A 21,078-nucleotide genomic window follows, 5' to 3' on the forward strand; every position below is an offset into this window, starting at 1 on the left:
CTAGCTTCAATTTTCAGCCACTGGGTTGTTACACCTCTCTCTGCTAGATTTAAGACCCCATTATTAAATATTTATTCCCCATGTAGATACTTATAGACTGTAATCCAGTCACCCCTTAACCTTCTCTTTGTTGAACTGAATAGATTAAGCTCTCTGAGTCTACCACGATAAGTCATATTTTCTAATCTTCATGGCTCTTCTTTGAACCCTCTCCAATTTATCAACATCTTTTTGAATTGTGGACACCAGAACTGGACACAGTATTCCAGCAGCAGTTTCACCCAGTTCCAAATACAGAGGTAAAATAACCTCTCTACTCCTACTTGAGATTCCCCCTGTTTATGCATACCAGAATCGCATTAGCTCCTTGGCCACAGTGTCACACTGGGAGCTCATGTTCATCTGATTAGCCACTACCACCCCCATATCTTTTTCAGAGTCACTGATTCCCAGGAAGGAGTCCCCATTCTGTAATTCTGGCATATATTTTTTGATCCTAGATGTATACATTTACATTTAACCGTATTAAAACACACATTGTTTGCTTGCGCCCAGTTCACCAAGCGGTCCAGATCTTTCTGAATCAGTGACCTGTCCTCTTCATTATTTACCACTCCCCAATTTTTTGTGTCATCTGCCAACTTTGTCAGTAATGACCTTATGTTTTCTTCCAAGTCTATAATAAAAATGTTAAATAGCGTCGGGCCAAGAACCAATCCCTGTGGGACCCCACTGGAAACACACTTGCTTCAGTGATGATTCCCTGTTTACAAGTACAGTTTGAAACTTGTCAGCTAGCCAGTTTAATCCGTTTAACGAGTGTCATGTAATTTTATATTCATTTAATCAGAATGTCGTTTTGTATCAAGTCAAACACTTTACAGAAGTCTAAATATGTTACAACAACACTATTGCCTTTATCAATCAAACCTGTAATCTTATCCAAAAAAATATTAAGTTAGACAGGATCTGTTTTCCATAAACCCATATTGATTTGCATTAGTGATATTATCCTTCTTAATACTTTATTAATCAAATCCTGTATTGGCCGCTCCCTACTTCCCAGTGTCTACACATTTAAATTAAGTGCCTGCTACAATATTCCCAAAGTTAACAGCATATATTATCAATTATAAAGTAACAGATTTTTGAAGAAATTAAAATCAATTGGAATTACAATGGATGCCATCTACACATCTCTCTCCTGCGGAGTCCTTACTAAAGCAGTACGACACATGGAATACAGTAGCAAAAATAAACTATTTTATTTGTATGTGTCTAGTACATGGGACCAGCGCTGGTGTGAGTTTTTACAGTATTACTGTTTTTCAGTATTCTTAGTTCCCCAGGGACTCCCAAGATTTTAGCAGCATCAGAGAAATCTTAAGATAGTCTCCTAGCCACTTTCAGAAGTGGGAAACATTCGGAAGAGTAAAGGATGAAACTTCAATTTCTTAAATTTTTGGAGGCTCCTGGGAGGGAATCAGTAAAAGGTGAGCGTGAATTTCGTGATGGATCCACCACCTATGAGGGCTTTGGTGTGAAACCATAGTCCTTGCTATAATCAGTGATACTTTAAACTTCCCGTTCATGGTTTATGCTGCTTCCAAATCCACTTATTTGTTGGAATAACAAGCAGCCTTATACACAGTTTGGGATATACTGTTCCTTATATTAGTAGGACTGTCTCTTTCTTGGCCTAGAGCCCGCACTGCATTGCATATAGGCTGTACTACTAAAGAACCCCAGTGACTTCAAGGGGATTCTATGCGGGCAAGAGTCCACAAACACAGAGACCAGTGCAGGATCAAGGCCTGTGTCTTTGCACACCAACTTGCTCAACGAATCCTCTGGGCCCTAGGGGAATACAAATAAGGATTATTGCAGTTCAACAGTATTCGCAAAAATAGGAGAGGGGGTGTTAAAGAAAATAGGGTTCCTGTGGCAGAGAATTCACTGCAGGCCAGAGCAGGATGTGGCCTTCAGTTTTACAAACTGCAAGAAATGAGTGGGGGGGAGGCCTAAAGTAGATTACTGGATCTCCGGTAGTTGGATCTACTATTCAAAACAAAAATCTGCTAGAATGCTGAAAAAGTGAACAGTTTAAGGGGGGAATAAAGTTTGTGTTCCAGGTACTGATCCAGCTGCCAAGCACAGTGTACATGCCACTTGAAGATCCCATTTCCTTTTCACTCTATGTGCTTTGAGAGTCTTCGTATATTTCTGTTACTGCTGGTCTAATTTGCAGATACTTTTCTTAAGTTATGTTCCAGCTAAACCAAGGAGCTGGAATGGCAGTGAGGCCAAACAATGTTAATTTTTTCATAAAAGTCTGAGCCTGCTTTGTCAGCTAGTCTTACAGAGGGAAAAAAAAACATTGAGATGGTTTCTGATATTCTAGCAGGAGTAGCAGCAGCTGTTTTGGTAGCAGTAGCAGCAGCTCACATAACAAATGTTTCATGATGAATGCAAACAAAAGCCAACTCTGAAATTCCAGCTCCACTATGTACACACAAAATATAAAACGAATTCAGAATAACACAACCACTCAGGTTTCCCCTCCTCCCCTAAATAAATTCCACATGAGCATCCATGTTTGGTCTGATGGGCTCGCCCAGAAAACATTTTTAATATACAGCCTGGGGGGGAAGAGTAAGCACGAAAACAGACCAGAAAAAATATTAAAATAGAATCCATGTGCAAGAAGGTGTGTGTTTTTGGGGGTGGTTCTTTAAGATACCAAGCATGCAGATTGGAATTAAGATATACCTAAGTTTGCAAATCAGTTCACTTTCTTTGATGGGAGGGTGTAGAGAATTTCTTCATGTACCTCCATGCAATCTGATTTCAGCAGGGAATGTATGATTTTAAAGGCATCCTCACATCTGCCCTCTGACATGGGGTGGGTCTTCCCGTACAGCTGGGAGATTTCCACTGAAGTGGTGTGTGCTCAGGGGGAAGGATAGGTTAGTATTGGAGAAAGGAAAAATGAAGTGGAGGTGGGAAAGGAGGAATAATAAAAAATCTTTGCTGTGGGGCAGTTTCTCAAATTGCCATACTTTTCCAAATGCACAAGTTAAAAGGCCAAAAAGAATGCAGGTGACCTGCACATTTTCTCTTCTCTCCCTGACTTGCTGCTCTCTCTGGAGCTGGCACGCCTCTCACTGGTACTCTTGCTCTCTGCAGGAGTCTCTGCCCCAGGTCTTTCTCACCAGGGTCACCACTCGCCTTCAGATTCTTTGACCCCAGCTTCCTTACTCAAACTATAGCACCAGGCTCAGGAGGGAGACCAGCTCTTGTCTATACTTGAGCATCTTGACTTTTCACTGGGAGAGGGGAGAGAAAGGAGTCCAGCAGCAAAGCAGGAGAAAGGCAGGAGGCTGGGCATCCAGAGATCAGTGGGTAAAATGAGTTGAGCACAGGCAAAGCCAGGCTGCAGTTGCCTTGGACAGTATCCATTATCTGTTCTCCAAAACCCCCCAATTTTTTTTTCTGTTTGACTCATTACAGTGCTGCGTGTGCATGCATGCACTCACTCACGCTCTGTCTCTCCACAATCAATTCATTTCTCCCCATGCTCCCCAAATTAATCTACTCTGCCTCCCTCCTAATCAACTCTGTGTATCAATAAAAAGTATACCGTGATCAGAAAACTTTTCCCCCGTCAGCCGTTGACTTTGCATGTATCATAATTGCAAACCTTTTTAGAGTGATTCCCTTTTTTACATTTTGCACACTGAAGAGCTTCAGTGGGGTAATTTTTAACTGTCATGTCTTGCGCCACAGGATCGGTACAAGTTATGTGTCTTTCATCATACGAAGTTGCTGCTCTTTTTACTATGTAGGGTATTGGCCTGCCTCTGTGGCTGCATCTACAATAGCAAATGTTGGAGCCATAATTCACCATCAGTGTAGCATCTCTCGTGTTAGAAAAGTTGAAGCAGTAGTGCAGACAAGGCTCAGGTGCTTTTCTCTACCTCTGCTACTACTGATAGATCTGCACTGGTGGTGAATTGCAGATTTGATTTTTGCTAGATTAGATAAGAGGTTTATATCCCTTTGTTTTAGCAGTGAGTGCTGGCAAATCCCATTACTGTTGAATGCACTTACATTTCATTACCTTGTATTAAAGTGGTTATCTTTTTTTAGCAGGGCTTTGTTGATTCATTAGCTCTGGCTGTATCTGTAGCTTTCTCTAGTAAAGGAAAGGCTCTTGCACTGGTTTTTGGTTTGGTTGGTTGGTTGGTTTTGCGTTAACTCATGGAAAATTAAAGAGATGTGGTAGTCTCTCACATTTTGTCATTCTAACCTCAGTCTTTGGCTGCTTACATTCAGTTACAAACTTTGCTTTCTGTGACATCTTGCTTTTTGTGTGTGTGCAATTTATATCTAGCAAAAAACAGATTTACTTTTGGCAGCCAGAAGGGACAGGTATTGGAGGCACATGCACGCACTGCAGCTTTAGCAAGGAAGGAGGGAAACCGAGAATGCAGCTTATCCTTTTCAGCAGGAAGTGGCCCTGAGGCTGGTCTTCACATTTATCAGATCCTTACTAGTTGGAGACGAGACAAAAGATGGAGCTGTCAAACAAGTTCTAGAAGTAGCCAGCATCCTCCTCTTCTTTCCCAGAGATTGGCTTTTCAGTTGGGCAGTGGTAAAGCTTCCAAGCCCTACTTTGAGGGCTGAGATGAGACATTAATGGGGTAAGTTAGAAAAAGAGAACTCTGGTACCCAGAGACAGAGAGTTTGGGGCAGTGGGGAGAAATGGAAGATGAAAAGGAGAGAGAGCAAGACTGTAAGGAAGAAGGTAGACAGCACAATGTAAGCAAAGAGAGATGTGGAGGGGAAAATCAAAAGAAATGAAGTAACGCTGAAGATAACACTGGAAAAGCTACATTAGTCTATATTAGAAAATAAAGGAAAAAGTGGAATGAAGCCAGAAGATAAAATGAAAACAACTGAGGTCTGTAGTAAGTAATGTATTAATAGAAAGTTGATTGAATGTATGTTACCGTTAAATGCAGTACACAATAACTATCTCACACTTGCCTTTAAATTGGAGTGTTGAGGTGGTGCTGGAAAACATGCATGTGCACGTGCATATGTATATGTGTGCTTATACACAAAAATCCATGTATGGATATAAAATGGGATTCGTTTTCAACGTGGTTTGCGAGGTTTTAAGTCTGAGTCACTAACCCCATGATGCTAATTATAGCTGCAAACTTAAAGCCCTAAAAACAGTTGAAAAATTTACCCTGCAGTCTCAAAATAACATTATGTTTCAGAGAATTCATAGCAGATGTTATCATACAACAAATGTTGGCAGCAAACTTCATTATAATAAAAATGTACTATCATCGTCTTTACTTTTCTTTCCTATTTCCTTTCCTTTAATCCTTTTTATATTGATTTATTTTTCTGTTTTTACTTTGTCTACGTTTTCTGTTTCACTGTACTTCTGAAATGTCTTCATCCTCTCAGGTGCGGTTTTTTCTAATGGTGCAGGTTTCCTTTATTTCCCAACCCTAATTTTCATTTTGTATTTTTCACAAGATTTTAATTTCTTACATTTTCATTATATTCATTTTATTCATTCAGCCTGATTTTTTTCCTTTCACTTTTCTCTTCTCTTTTTTGCTTCAGTTAAATCTCTTGCCTTTCACTCTCCTTATTTCTTTCTTTGAATTTCCTTTTGCACTCTGCCTTCCCCTGTTTTCTCCCTTCCTTTTTCTCTGTCTGTGTCACAAACTCGACTACCGTCCCCTCAGTCAGAGTTTAGTTAGTCTCTGAAATAATAGGGTAATAACTGACCATGTCAAAGACCATGGATGAGTCTTATAAATAAGGTTCCTGCCAATTCTTTGCAGTGTGATATATATCTTTGGTCACTTTCAGTATGACAGTATTTACAGTATTCACTCACACAAATAAGTGTAACCCTTCTGCCCGTCAGAGTTGGCAGCAACAAGGGCCGGGTTCAATATCTAGGGGTTCCATTCCAATAACACAATGCAAACCGGCTCGAGCCCCCACCCAGTGACCTGGGACAAATATATACCACCCCCGCTGGGTGCCTCCAAGAGGCAATACTTCCCCTCTCGCAAGCACATAGTCTGAGTGTAGCAAAAGCCTTTTAATAACAGAGAGAAACAATGTGGCATTATGTTGGGGAAACACCACCAACAGGATTCATAACACAACCCATGAGCAACAAAAAACCCACCCCAGGCAAATTGGGGCATGCCCTTTTCCCTTTGGTTCTTGAGTCCAGCAACCCCAAATCACCCAAAGTCCCAAAAGTCCAATGCCCCAAAAGTCTCTGTCCCTGGTCAGGGCAGCCCCAGAGTTCGAAAGTTTATCTGCGGAGCTTTACCTCCCAACCTGGGTGGAAATGGGACGGGGGTAAGAGGCACCTTACGTGATCTGAAGCTGACCGCCCCACAGCTCCATAGCGGCGCTCCGCTCCACCAGCCGCCCCACAAACTCCTTCACTCAGCTGCACTCCACTCCGCTCCGCCAGCCGCCCCACGAACTCCTTCGCTCCTCTGCGCTCCGCTCCGCCAGCCGCCCCACGAACTCCTTCGCTCCGCTGCGCTCCGCTCCGCCAGCCGCCCCACGAACTCCTTCGCTCCGCTGCGCTCCGCTCCGCTCCGCCAGCCGCCCCACGAACTCCTTCGCTCCGCTGCGCTCCGCTCCGCTCCGCCAGCCGCCCCATGAACTCCTTCGCTCCGCTGCACTGCGCTCCGCTCCGCCAGCCGCCCCACGAACTCCTTCGCTCAGCTCCACGGCCCACAAGCAGCTCCTGCCATCCACACACTGCTCCACAATATATCTTCAGGCTCCCCCACTACTTAACACAACACTCAGTGATTTCAGCTCTTAGGTGAATTCAGCTTGTAGTAGGGGAGCCCCAGTGCTGGTGCAGTGTCAGCCCAAAGTGAGCTCAGCAGCCTATAACTAGACTTCTAATGAAATCAAAATTAGCTCTGATATTCCACAGTGGAGAGAGGAGGAAGTGCAATTAGCATGTAAGGCCCTCACCAAGGGGCCCATGCCACCAAGTATTAATACTTGTCCCCAGCCTCTCTCCCTTCACACAGTTTTGGAACCCATGACCCTTGCCTAGCGAGTGCTACTTAGTTGATGGTGAATCCCTCCATCATAACAAAAGGCCACGTACAGTTCCAAGCACAGTTCCCATAATCAGGGTAATAACAATTTATTCTTCCTGCCCCAATAACAGAGACACTGGGGATCCCACAGCAGCCAAAGTGACCATTTGGGCAGCTATGGTCTCATTCTAGGCGTGGTGGGTGTGCCTATGCAAATGAGATCGGCCCCTGAAGTTCTTTTCCACAACTTGCCGCACCTCACCACCAGATGTCAGGGTGGAGCTCATCCTGACACTGCTTACATCAGTTTTATTTTTTAATAGATTCACAGGTATATTTTTTCTGTAGTTAAAAAAAAAAAATTCTAGAAAACAAATTTTAGCTTGATATATTCCCAGAAATTTAACAAAGTCAGGAAATGCAAAATCTTTTTTTTTAATTAGTTGTATAATAGAGTATAATCGTCTTAAGTGCCCAAAACTACAATTGATCTGTGCTCTGAGATTCCACAGATTGCGTCAGGAGCTCTGCATACAGACTGATGGAGATTCCTGCCCTTCTTTTGACAAATATATCTGGTAGAAATGTCCCAGTTGATTCATTCCACTGTAAATGCAGTGCAAAGTATTCTGACTTTTTAAAAATACACTGAAATAAGGTAAAATCAAATGGTTTAGTAGCCAGAATCTAGAGCAGGAAAACAAACCTAACAAATGGAGTCCCAATAAGAAATGCATGGCACTAAATACCAGTTGACACCTGGAATCTCTGAATAGTTTGTAGACCATGCCCAACATGCCATTTAAGTGGCTTGTTCAATAAAAGTTGACCCAGGATACAACATGTGTGGAAGGATCAGTGGTTCACACTCTGTTATGATCATTCACCACAGGGTATTAATGGAAGTTTGAGAGTCAGGTATCATCGGGACTATTTTTTGCCACCGAGACTAGTCTGACTTGGTAGCTCTTTTATTGCATGTTTCTGTAACCTTGGGGTTGGGTTATTGTTCTCAACACTGGGAGGAAAATAGGCAACAGGCTAATCCCACAGCAATTTTCCAGCCTGAGCTGGCGGAGATTGAGCAGCCAGATAAGCAGCAGCCTTCAGTGAGGGCAAGCCGCTTGGATGGAGGAGTTGGCGAGGACGACCTCCTTCAATGACTTTGACCTCCTTGTAGACAGACTCACTAAAGACCTGTCTACAGAAATTGTATCTGGGAAAAAGGGAACTCATGAGAACACATCAACTGCTCACAGAACTCCTGCATTGGGCTATACCAACAACAACGTGAGAGAAGCCAGGAGAAGGAACATCAGTTGTTGCTATGATCCAGCAGCAGCATCCAGGATCCAGAAGCTCTACCGGTCAGACTGCTCTCAGGCTATGAGAGAGATCCTCGATTGGCCCTCATCTTACTGTGCCATCCTGTCAGAGAGACTATTTTTAGTACTTCAAGGGGGTGTTTGACGTGTAGGTCAGAACAACGTGCAGTGTCCAGAGTGCCTTCATCCTCTACTCCAGGTTGACTATGCAGAGGACCTGGAAGAAGACTTTACATCATGTGAAGTAGCAACTAGATTTACAAAGACCAAAAACACAGCCCCAGGAAAAGATGGCATTCACTACAACCTCCTGAAAAAACGAGACCTCGGTTGCCTAGGATTAACTGCCATTTTCAACAAATTCAAACAGTTCCGCCGTATGCCCAGCTCCTGGAAGAAGTCTATGTCGGTGCTTGTCTACAAGAAAGGAGAGTGAGACAACACCAGCAACAGGAGACCCATCTCCCTCTGTTCCACCATGTACAAACTGTATGCCACCTGCCTCATGGCTAGGATAACAGACTGGTCTGTGAACAGAGGAGCCATCAGTTCCATCCAGAAAGGCTTCATGTCATGTGAAGGCTGCTATGAACACAGCTTTGTCCTTCAGACCACCATCCATATGGCCAGGAGGGCACAGAGGCAATTTGCCATAGTGTGGCTTGACCTAGCTATTGCGTTTGGATCGATGAACCACCAGCATATTTTTGGCACACTGCGAGAGTTCGGGATGCCTGAAAACTTTCTCCAACTGATCCGGGAACTTTATGAAGGCTGCACCACCACCATCTGCTCCATGGAAGGAGAGAGACCTGAAATTCCTATCCGTAGCAGCGTGAAGCAAGGTTGTTCCCTTAGCCCCATCGTTTTCAACTTAGCTCAAATGAGCAGTTCCATGGCTATCTCCAGCGGTTTAGGCGGTTTCAACCTGCATGGTAACAGTGTGAATATCCTGGCCTACGCAAACAATCTGGTCCTGATCACAGACAACCTTGAGAGTCTCCAACAAATGCTCAATGTCACCAGCCAGGCTGCCAACTGGATGGGACTCTGCTTCCATGCTAGGTAGTTCACATCCCTGCATATCAATGGCAATAAAAGGAACACGGTCCAGGCAACGCCATTTCAGATCAAAGGTGAGCTCATGATCTTCCATGAGAACGGGCAAGCATACCAACATCTCAGCACGCCCACGGGTTTCCGCATCCAGCAGACACCTGAGCATACCATCTCGGAGATCCTACAAGATGTGGCCAGGATCGACTCCTCTCTACTGGCACCATGGCAGAAGATCAACACCTTGAATACCTTCCTGATCCCCCATATCTCATTCATCCTGAGGGGATCTGCTGTGGTGAAGGTACCTATTAACAAGACAGACAGCTAGTGAAGAAGTGGATTTTTCTTCCCCAGAGAGCAAGCAATGAACTGGTGTACATCTCGCACAGGCAGAGCAGCGCCAATGTCCCTCATATGGGTGATCTATACAACATTGCAGTGATCACTCATGCCTTCTGACGTGCCCAGATGCCATGGTGAGGAACACTGCAGAAAATGCTATGCAGGATGTCATCAAGACGTGAATCGCCAGGACCCCCTCCAACCAAGATGTTGCCACCTACCTGAGTGGCTCACTGGAAGGCGAATTTGGAAGAAATGCGTGAGATTTTTTTTCACTCTGGACTCATGCCCGCAACGCTACACGACGACTGGAGAAGTGTATCGTCTGCCGCTGGACTTGGTGCAAGGAACGCCAGGAGCTGGGAGTCCTGGTGCCACAGGTGAAGAATGCAGAGCACACAATCATCACTCCAAGAGCTCAAACCATGCTGGAGAGGACCCTAAAGGATGCCACCAGCTTCCAATATGTGAAAAACCTGAAATCGAAGCCAGACCAGGGGAAAGCCAGCAACCACTTCCTCCCCGGGGGCAGCTTCACCTGATTTGCCAACTGGAGGTTCATCCACAGGGTCCAGCTCAACTGCGTTCTGCTGACTGGAGCCGTCTGCCGTAGAAATCGGGACAAGCAATGCAGGAAGTGCGGCTATGCCAACTAGACGCTATCCCATGTCCATTCAAGAGCTTGGCAGCTGCAACAGAACACCATCCAAGATTGCCTAGTCAGAGCCATCCTGCCACCCATAGAGAGGTGGCCATGAACTTCACCATCCCCGGAACCGACAGCCAACTGCAACTGGTCATAGTCATCACCAACGAGGACCAGAAGAAGATCATCATGGTGGACATCACAGTGCCCTTCAAGAACAGGATCTCGGCCTTCTGCAACACCTGAGCTCAAAAGGTGGAGAAATATGCCCCTCTGGTCGAAACCTTGAGAGCTAAGGCCTACCAGGTTCAGACAGACGTGCTGATCATTGGAGCCCTGGGTGCATGGGACCCCAGTAACGAGCGAGTGTTGCGGGAATGCAGAATCAGTCAATGCTACGCTCTGCTGATGTGGCAACTCATAGTGTCAGACACCATCAGGTGGTCCAGAGACATCTATCTAGAACACATCACTGGACATCGGCAATACCAGGAGGGATGAGCTGGGATGTCGATGAGAAGCGTGGTCGGGAAATTAACTGAAATACTTCCCTGATGGATTGTATTTTCTAATGGACAACCTACTCTAAATTCTCATTTACTGAGGGACAATCGTCACTGACTGATATATTTTCTTTCCACAACCAATTCCCTGTATAACTTTTCATGAGTGATGCACCCAAATACATGCATGCTAACACCTAAACTGTATTGTTAAATTTATCCACCTAAATTTGGGTCATTGCTGATTATGCACTGTATGTATCTGATGACTTTTAAAACAAACTTTCTATTCTAAGCACTATACCCAAATCTATTCAGAGATTCCAAGTGTCAATTGGTATTTACTGCCATGCATTTCTTGTTGGGAATCCATTTGTACAGACACTCTCATCTTAACCTGTGTATTATATCATTTTTTTAACATACTATTCAATAAATTTTTTAAATTTATATATGGCAAAGTTCTGCCTTCCCTGTCCTTTTAAGGGCCTGTTTCTGCTCCTGCTGAAGTAAATGGCAACTTCATTGGTGTATTAGGGCACCAGTTGGCCCGGATCCTTCAAATTGTTCCGTGGTGACAGACTCCTACACCTTCATGAAGCTCTGCTGATTTCACTGGGACTCTATGTAGGCAGAGGGAATCTGTCCATGTGAAAAAACTTACAAGGGCTTGATCCTGCAAGATGCTGAGCACCCTGGCCCCTGATCCAGTCAAGCATTTAAGCATATGTTGAATTTTAGCATAGGAGTAATCCTATTGACTTCAGTGTACTTATATTAGAACAGTGTGCTTTGTTGGATCAAGTCGCGAGTGTTCAGTACATTGCAGGCTCGAATCCTAAGTGAGTGATGTTTTCATGGTTTTAGCTAACTTTCCAACCTTAACTGCTTGAGCAAGAGAGCATACTTCTTTTACAGGACGTGAAGAACGCTTGAACACTGCTTGTGTGTGCACATTCATCTCTTGACAGCAGAAATTGAACAAAGGAATGTGAGCACAACCAAAGCAAATTCTATTAAAAATTTGAAATAATATTCCAAGGAAAGTGTTTACAGGAAATGGTTTTCTCTCCTGAATGCTTCCACAGCTTATTCAGTGAGAGTATTTAAATTGGGACTCAACTCCATTTTCTTTTTTGCTTTTCAGTTCCCCTTTTAAGATTGGAGTCATCAGTCACAATAACTACCCACAAGCTCCACAGTACCCACAGGTTATTTCAAAGCCCAGGGTCTTGGAAACACTTACAGACCTGGGTAACTTAATGTGTAAGAGTAGTGTTTATAAGATCAGGTCATTAAAGTATCAAGTTGTGGGTACTGCAGAGTTTGTATGTCATTTTTATGGCAATTGGCTTTAATCTGCTCAAGAACAATTTAAAAGGTGAACTGAAAGGCCAAAAAAAAAAAGCTTAATTGGAGTACTCGCATGTCTAAAATTGCTATTAAAAAGTGTTTGCAGGAACAAAGCCTAAGTGCGAATATCAAAGTAGACTTGATTTCACACTTTAATATTCTCTTTTCTTTTCCAGAAGCTGGGCCAACCTATCCGTATTAAAATAGCTTCTTATATTAATCAGTGTTTGCCACTAGTCATTCTTTGAGATATCTTGGTTATCTTTGTTTTACATTAGATCTTGAATACAGCCCTTTCTTTGGCTAGAGCATTTCCATCAGCATAAATTATAACTGAATTCCTTATAAAACTAAATCACATTCAGGAGTTCTCTGAACTATTTGCTCTGTCCTCCTTGAAATTTCAACTAGTTTGATGTCTTTCAGAAATGTTTTTGTACTTCTTAAAGTAGGGTTGCAAAGCGTCCCGTTTTCAAACATAATGCCTGGTTGAAAAGGGACCCTGGTGGCTCCAGTCAGCACTGCTCACCGAGCCATTAAAAGTCTGGTCAGAGGGGCTAAGGCAGGCTTCCTGTCTGCCCGGGCTCTGCACAGCTCCCTGGAAGTGGCTGGCATGTCCAGCCCGCAGGTGCAGGATCGATCAGGGAAGCTCCACGTACTGCCCCCCCCTCACTCAGCGCCGGGGACCATGGCCAATGGGATCTGCGGGGGTGGCAGCTGTGGGCGTGGGCAGCGTGCACTGCGCAGAGCCTCCTGGCTGCGCCTCCGCCTAGGGGCCGGATACGTTGGCTTCTTCTGGGAGTAGCGCAGAGCCAGGGCAGGAGAGGAGCCTGCCTTAGCCCTGCTGCGCCGCCAACTAGGAGCCACCTGAGGTAAGCGCCGCCCAGCCAGAGCCTGCATCCCAAACCTCCTGCCCCAGATCAGAACTCCCGCAACCCCCCACCCCAGCCCAGAGCCCCTCCCACACCCTGAACCCCTCATTTCTTGCCCTACCCCAGAGCCTGCACCCCCAGGTTGAATCCTCACTCCCTCCCGCATCCCAATCCCTGCTGCAGCCCAGTGAAAGTGCGTGAGGGTTGGGGAGAGCGAGTGATGGAGGGAGGGTGGATGGAGAGAGTGGGGGTGGGGCGGAGCCTCAGGGAAAGGGGCAGGGCAGGGGCGAGGCAAGGGTGTTCAGTTTCGTGCAATTAGAAAGTTGGCAACCCTACTTAAAACGTCAAACCTTTTCTTTTTAAAAAAATACTAGTGTTAGAATCAGATTTCTGTTGATGTAGCTTACTTGTGGCATGCACATGCTTCATCTGAATAACAGGAATTTTGTCTATGGACAAAGCTTTTCTTTTGTACTTTCTTTTGACAGAAAGGTAAGTGGAAGGAAAACTTTTAAAATATAATGGTCTAAACTGAGTCCATGGGAAAATTGGTAGGAGAGGGCTCTGAGAAGAGGATCTAGGAGCGGGTTATAGGAGGATTGTCTCTGAGTTTTCCTAGGAGGAAGGGATTCTGACCCCAAATTCCAAAATGGATTTACTTCTAAGTCTCCAACAATGTGTGTAACAGGGCATGGAGGCATAATAACATACACTTCAGGCTCAGCACTCTCTGGTTCCAGCCCAGACTGAGTGGAAGTCTGGGCATAGTTCCCAGGCAGGTGGGAGTTGTAGACCTTGCAGTAATGATTTTGGGAATGGGGACAAAAATATAAAGGATCTCTCTGGGGAAGCAGCAATAACCCACTGGTATGGGTCTCTCTTCAGAGACCAAGAGAGATAAGGAAAGGATAAGCGCTCCAGATTTCTCCATTAAGGGCTGGGGAAGCCACCTGTGTGGTGACAAAGCGAGCAGCTATTGGAGGAACTGCATGGAGAGTTGGACTACTGGAGAAGAAAAACCTGGGAAGGGAAGTTTTATATTGAGACTCTTTTTGAGGAGATCTTGGAGAGATTGAAGAACCTCAGGAGCAATTGGAGGAAGAGACTTTTGGGGCAAGGAAGTCTAGATGGATTGGATATTTGGTCAGGCTCTCATTTGGCAAGTTGCTTCTTCCCTATTCATCCAGGACTACTCCTAGATCCTCACAACTGTGAGATCTTGCTGATCTTTCTGTTCCTCAGCACTCCCTCAGGACCTACCCCAGGGTCAGTTCTTTCAGATTGAGAAGTGCTGGTCTAATCTCATTTCCCTGAAAGTGCATGGAACTCTATTGTACATTTTACTCATGGTTTTGTCCAGTCTAATTCTTAAAGTTCTGGGTAGAGGTATTTCCACAACTTTCCTCGGGTTATTATTCCACAAGCTTAATAGTTCTTACAGTCAGAAACTTTTTCCTGATACTCAGCCTAAATGTTCCCTTTCTTAGTTCATCCCAGGAAGATTTCATGGCAAATTTTAAATGTCTGTGGCTCCAGCTTAATACTAGTAGAGACAGGATATAATTTGAGGAATCTTGGACCCGATTGTAAAATGGAGAATACTTTGAAGAGGTCACTGCCCTTTCCATTTCATGTTTGGGAAGTTATTTTGTTTTTAGTAGTCGAGATTTATTTTTAAAAAGGTTTTTTTCTTTATTCTCCATTACACAGCTGAAAAGCCCAGCATGGGCCCTCTGCCCTGCAAGGGGGGAACATCATAGAATATCAGGGTTGGAAAGGACCTCAGGAGGTCATTTAGTCCAAACCCCTGCTCAAAGTAGGACCAATCCCCAACTAAATCATCCCAGCCAAGGCTTTGTCAAGCCTGACCTTGAAAACCTCTAAGAAAGGAGATTCCACCACCTTTCTAGGTAACCCATTCCAGTGCTTCACCACCCTCCTAGTGAAAAAGTTTTCCCTAACATCCAACTTAAACCTCCCCTACTTCAACTTGAGACCATTACTCCTTGTTCTGTCATCTGGTACCACTGAGAACAGTGTAGATCCATCCTCTTTGGAACCCCCTTCAGGTAGTTGAAAGCAGCTATCAAATCCCCCCCCCCATTCTTCTTTTCTGCAGACTAAACAATCCCAGTTCCCTCAGCCATTTCCTCATAAGTCATGTGCTCCAGCCCCCTAATCATTTTTGTTGCCTTCCTCTGGTCTCTTCCCAATTTTTCCACATCCTTCTTGTAGTGTGGGGCCCAAAACTGGATGCAGTACTCCAGATGAGGCCTCACCAATGTCGAATAGAGGGAGAATGATCACGTCCCTTGATCTGCTGGCAATGCCCCTACTTATACAGCCCAAAATGCCGTTAGCCTTCTTGGTAACAAGGGCACACTGTTGACACATATCCAGCTTCTCGTCCACTGTAACCCCTAGGTCCTTTTCTGCAGAACTGCTGCCTAGCCATTCGGTCCCTAGTCTGTAGCAGTGCATGGGATTCTTCTGTCCTAAGTTTCGTCATCTTTTGTGTGTATTCAAAGAGACAATTTTCTTGTTAGATTCTCTCATTTTACCCACCAGTTGCAAATGTTAAAAGCTACATAATGGCTCTTGAGATCCAGGGCTGGGGCAAGTGCTCTGAGTGCCCAGGAGCTGTGGAGGGAGGTCTGATCCCTGTGTAAGACATTATACCTTCTAGGCACTGGGTACAAATCCTCTGAGATTGCACGCTGCTATTTCCCAAGTTGCGCCATGCAAACCCCGAGCATGGATAGACAAAGCTGTGGGTTCAAGCTGGGGTTAAGCTATAGAGGTGCAAATCACAGCATTAGGGCCCTACCAAATTCACGGTCCATTTTGGTCAATTTCGTGGTCATAGGATTTTAAAAATAATAAATTAAACGGTTTCAGATATTTAAATCTGAAATTTCACAGTATTGAAACCATGGGGTGGAGGGGGGAGCGCAAAGCTAATGTAGGGGGTTTCAGTATTGCCATCATTACTTCTGTGCTTCTGCCTTCAGAGCTGGGCAGCTGCTGGCCGGATACCCAGCTCTGAAGGCAACGCCACCACCATTAGTAGCAGCACAGAAGTAATGGTATCAATACCATGCCATGCCATGCCAGACTCGCATCTGCACTGCTGCTGGCAGCAGCGCTGCCTTCAGAGCTGGACTCCCAGCCAGAAGCTACAGCACTTCCTGCAGTCAGGGGAGGTTCCCAGAGGTGGGTGTGACTTTGCCTTGGGAGCAGCCCATGCAGAGGAAGAGGAAGTCCTGTCCCTCTCCAGCCCCTCCAGGACCAGCAGTTGGAGTTCAGTGCTTGGGAATTAAGGGGTCTTGGGCTGTCTGTGGGGGTGGGGGGGTACTGAGCCCTGGACGGTCACCCACTTACCTACCTGTCAGGCCAGCCTTGTTTTCCCCTCCCGCCCCCCACCATGCCACCTGACTTCTGCGCTGCTGCTGGCAATGCCACTTCCTTCAGAGCTGGACTCCTGGCCAGCAGCCGCTGCTCTCTGGCCACCCAACTCCGTGAAATCTGGTCTCCCCTACAATAGCCAGATTTCATGGGGGAGATCAGATTTTATGGTCCAGGCACATTTTTCATGGCTGTGAATTTGGTAGGGCCCTACACATTGTATAGCAGTTTTTAGCCTGTTTCTGCTAGGGCTTTGCATGGTGCAGCTACATTTGTGACTGTTGGCTGAAATCTTCTGTCCAGACAAGCCCTCAGGTTTTTTTATGTGATAGCACATTGAAGCATGAGATCTGCCAAACCCTCAGCCCAAGCTCATTTTGTCCTTTTAGGAACAGAATAACAGTAAAGTTCCAAAGCACGTTTGTCTATACTTTGAATTTCCATATTTACTTAGCATTTCCTCATCTGCTGGTGAATATGGAAAGGGGTCCCTAGCTGACTCCAGTCGTGGACTAACCTATTTATTCTACTTCTAAGGGCAGACATATCCTCTTAGCAAAAGATTCTGCTTTGAGTTGCTGTAAAGTTATTTTCCATGGTGTATATTTTGCAAAATGCTTATGGAAATCCAGAAGTAGGGTTCTTGTTTAATATAAATTCAAATATTTAATTCCTAGGAGATATATTAGTCTTCCAGACCATCTCCTGCTGCACATCCCTCTTGTTCAATAAATATATTTTTAAGATAAATCAAACATTAGAACACGTGTACATACTCTCTCCTGTGAGAAAAGGAGGGGAAAACCTAAACCCCACATCATTATGTTGTGTAGACACACAGGTAATTTTATGAAAAAATGGCATGTGTTACTTCATTAGCACTTGATAAAGCCAGGCCAACATTTTTGACTATAAACTAGTAGAGGAAAAGATGTAGCTTGCCATTAAAATCACAGGATGAATCATTAACACCATGACCCCTGTGAACATATTTTAAGACACATGGTGGGTAATCCAGGGCAAGCGAAATACAGGGATGTTTTGATGAACAGATGTTGGACTTCAGAAGTGCTGAATCTCAGGTTACATAACCAGCCCCCTCACGTCCTGCAAACCCTTGCATTCCTGTGTCCCACAGTTATCCGAACCTGGTTCAGCTCAAATGAAACACACATGGGGCAAAAAGCCTTCTGGAGGTTTGTACGCCAATTCAGTATAGCTCCCTATTTTTCAGTGTTTGAAATGCATGTATGTACAAGGATGACATGTTTGAGGGATAAGCTAACCTTATTAGCTGGAGTTGTAGCATTATAACTGGACTTGGCTCTGGGAATGGAAATCCCTGCCCATGGAAAATTCCACATTTTTCAAAAAAGTCCATCCCAAATCAGGATAAAATGTCAAAACCATGAAAATTTTCACAGAAATCTTAGGTTTTGAGAGAACCAAAACAGAAATTTTTTTGGCTTCCTGGCTGCCCACCAGGAAAGTTCTTGTCTATTTCACTTTTTTGAAGAAGCCTTCTAGTCCAGCTGCCAGCAAGGCAGAGAGCCTGGGAGCTCAGCCTCTCTGGCCCTGGAGCTGGGAAGGCGGGGAGCTGAGGTACCACAGTGGAACAGCTTTACAGGAGAGACTGGGAGAGACCCACATCAGAATATCCTATAGTTCAGTTATTAGGGCACTGTTCTGGGAAGTGGGAGACCCCTATTCAAATCCTTTCTCCCCCTCAGCCAAAGGGGGGGCATTGAGCCTGGGTCTCCCACATCCGGGGAGTGTGCTCTACCCACTGGAGTTAAAGTTATACGGTGGGCACCATCACCTCCTGCAGCCATTTTTATGGAGTGAGGCAGATGCCTATTTCATTCTCATGAGAAACAACTTAAGCACCTAAGCTTCCTGAGTCCATGTACCAAGGTTCCCACGCACCGCTAGTGCACCTCCTTGCATCTAGGTCTGGGAACGTAGCTGTCACAGCATAGGTTGCTGCTCACTCTGAGATGGTCTTTATTCTGGTAACTGGGCCCTCTGGCCAGGTCACCATTTAATCCACCCTTTCCAAAGTTACAAAGTCCAAAAGGAAAACTGTCCAAATGCCATAACCAGACAGTGTTTAGCCCCAGCTCGGGAGTCTATGCCACTCTGCCTGAGGTTGGCAGGAGAACCTGGACCCAACCAATACACCAGGTTCCAGCCAAGGGACCCGACAATCAGCAATTCAAGTCTGCTTAGTCCCTGTTGCGGTTTCCCTGGGCTCATTCCTACGTGGCCTCTCTATCTTCTTGACTGCTTTTGGGTTTACTATTGGAGCCTACTCTTCTCCCTGTGGCTAAATCACCTGTCTGAGCCTCTTGCCAGACTTCTTACTACAGGTCAGTATTGCAGGGGTTACTCTCCCCCTGAATTTCCTCTTTGTTCCTGATGGCAGCCTTCTTCCCCTGCAGCTCCCTTCTGCTTTCAGCCTCCAAGCTTTATAGTGCTGTCCCAGACCTTCCCCAGCTGGGCTTCACTTTTAATTAACCCTGGCCCTCCCTCTCGCAGGTGATGCCAGGTAACCTCACTGGTCTCTCAGGCCCTTGTTAACCCTATCAAGCTGGTGTAGGGTGCACACTTCTTCACACTCCAGGAGAGGGATTCTGGTTTGGATCACAGTCGCCTCCCTGCAGCCCAGACTTAGGCACCTATCCCTGGCAGAGCTTAGGACATACACCTCTCCTTGGTATCTCCCATTGGCTAGCTTAGATGGCTCTGGGCATAGCATGCTGGCTTTTCTGAATAACGTTTTTAGACAGCTGTCTCTTCCCATCCCATTGGATAGGGAACCTAGGCAACTAACTCAGTCTTTGTGGATTGCAGTGTTGGTCCAGTGATTTTCCAAGTGCCTAAAAGTTAGACACTGCAGTGGTGGATCCAGGCCTTAGAGCTCAGGGCCACATTTTCAAGTATTTGGCACCCACAACTGGGATCCAGTTTATAAGAGAACTTGGCTCTCATCTAGGCACATAATGCTATGTGGATAAAATCTGCTTGATATATTGTCAATTTCAAAAATGAATTAGAAGTACTACATCTGCCTTGACTCCCCCTGCCAATTTAGTGACTTTAGCCATATCTTCCTATTTTAGGGGTTTTTTTCCCACTCGCCTCTTGCTACATTGAAGCTCTGTATAAAGAGGTAAAATTGACTAGTGCTCCCTACAGAGAAAACAATGAAATCTTATTTGTTTATGATTGCCCCACAATGTTCTAGGTACTTTACAGACAGGATATATGTACATACCTCATGCTGTGGCATGGAAAGGGGAATTTCCATCTGGACTCATTGAGACAGGTATATAAAGTAGTAGTAGCTTGGGGATTTCCTAAGGGAAGGAAATACTCACCCCTTTTAGTCCAGGGAGATAATAAGGCCAGGAGACACGAAGACCCTGGAAACCTTGCTGCATTAGTTGCACTGAAAAATGGTACATTTCCTTCGCTCCTTCTAGTTCAGGGAAGTAATAAAGCCGCAAGATTGCCCGACAAAGAATGAAGAACCTGGGAAGCTAGTTACTTTAGCCACACTGGCGGACTATACTTCTCTCTAGAGACTTTAAGTTTAAATGATTTCCCTTTATTACTGGTTTCCTCTTACTGAAGCAAGCCTGCGAGCATTTGACAATGGACTCTTTTTCCGTTTGGACCAAGTGAGGAAAGCCTTGGTCCTGACTCCCTGGCAGTTAGCCAGAGTAGTCAGGCTCCATACCAAAAGGAGAGTGCTTTAAAGGGACAGTGTTTTATTTCTCATTTTGTTGTATTTTCCCTTCTTTGCTAGTGCCACAGATGCTGACTATACTCAAAGTAACTAACCTGAAAAATAGATTTTTTTTTTCTAGCCTCTTTCACTTACAGTAATGGTAGGTGTTAACGTAGGTGGTAAAATCATTTCAGGCAGCAGTGTAGTTAAATTGATGTTGTCCATGTAATCACCCCTCTACAAGTTGTCAATATGCAGACACATTTAATAGAAAACTTTTCTCAAACTCAGTAACTTTCTCCTCTCCAGTGTTAGATGAGAGAGGAATAAATACCTTCTTCATTTCATTGTTTTTAAAATAGCTGGTGCTGAACAAGAGCTAGTGTGCCTTTCAGTGTTCCAGTCCCGGTGTCACGTTTGTCATGATAGTGGGTATGTTTTGTTACTTGGCAGTTAGCTCAGTCCTACTTAGAATAAAAAACTTATACTACTAGCTTACATTATAGCTACTTGTAACCATATAAATCCTAAGGAGTCGTATGTAAGCTGCAGCAATTCAGCAATATACAATATCTAGAATGAAGCATTTTTAAGATTTATGAACTTTTTCAAACTCAGCCTTTTTGTTTTCTAATAATACTTTGCACTCACATAGAGCCTGATGCTGCAAGATGCTGAGTGCTCTCGACTTCCATTGGAAACTGTGGGAAATTAGGATGCTCAGC

The 21,078-nt window shown here is 44.8% G+C and overlaps 1 protein-coding gene across 3 annotated transcripts in view; it reads left to right on the forward strand.

Annotated features, from left to right (window-relative positions):
* Positions 1 to 21,078, forward strand: part of UST (uronyl 2-sulfotransferase) — a 300,004-nt gene that overhangs the window by 260,773 nt on the left and 18,153 nt on the right. The gene's annotated exons all lie outside the window — the stretch shown is intronic.

Source organism: Caretta caretta, chromosome 3, assembly GCF_965140235.1.
Source record: "Caretta caretta isolate rCarCar2 chromosome 3, rCarCar1.hap1, whole genome shotgun sequence".
NCBI classification, from domain to species: Eukaryota; Metazoa; Chordata; order Testudines; family Cheloniidae; genus Caretta; species Caretta caretta.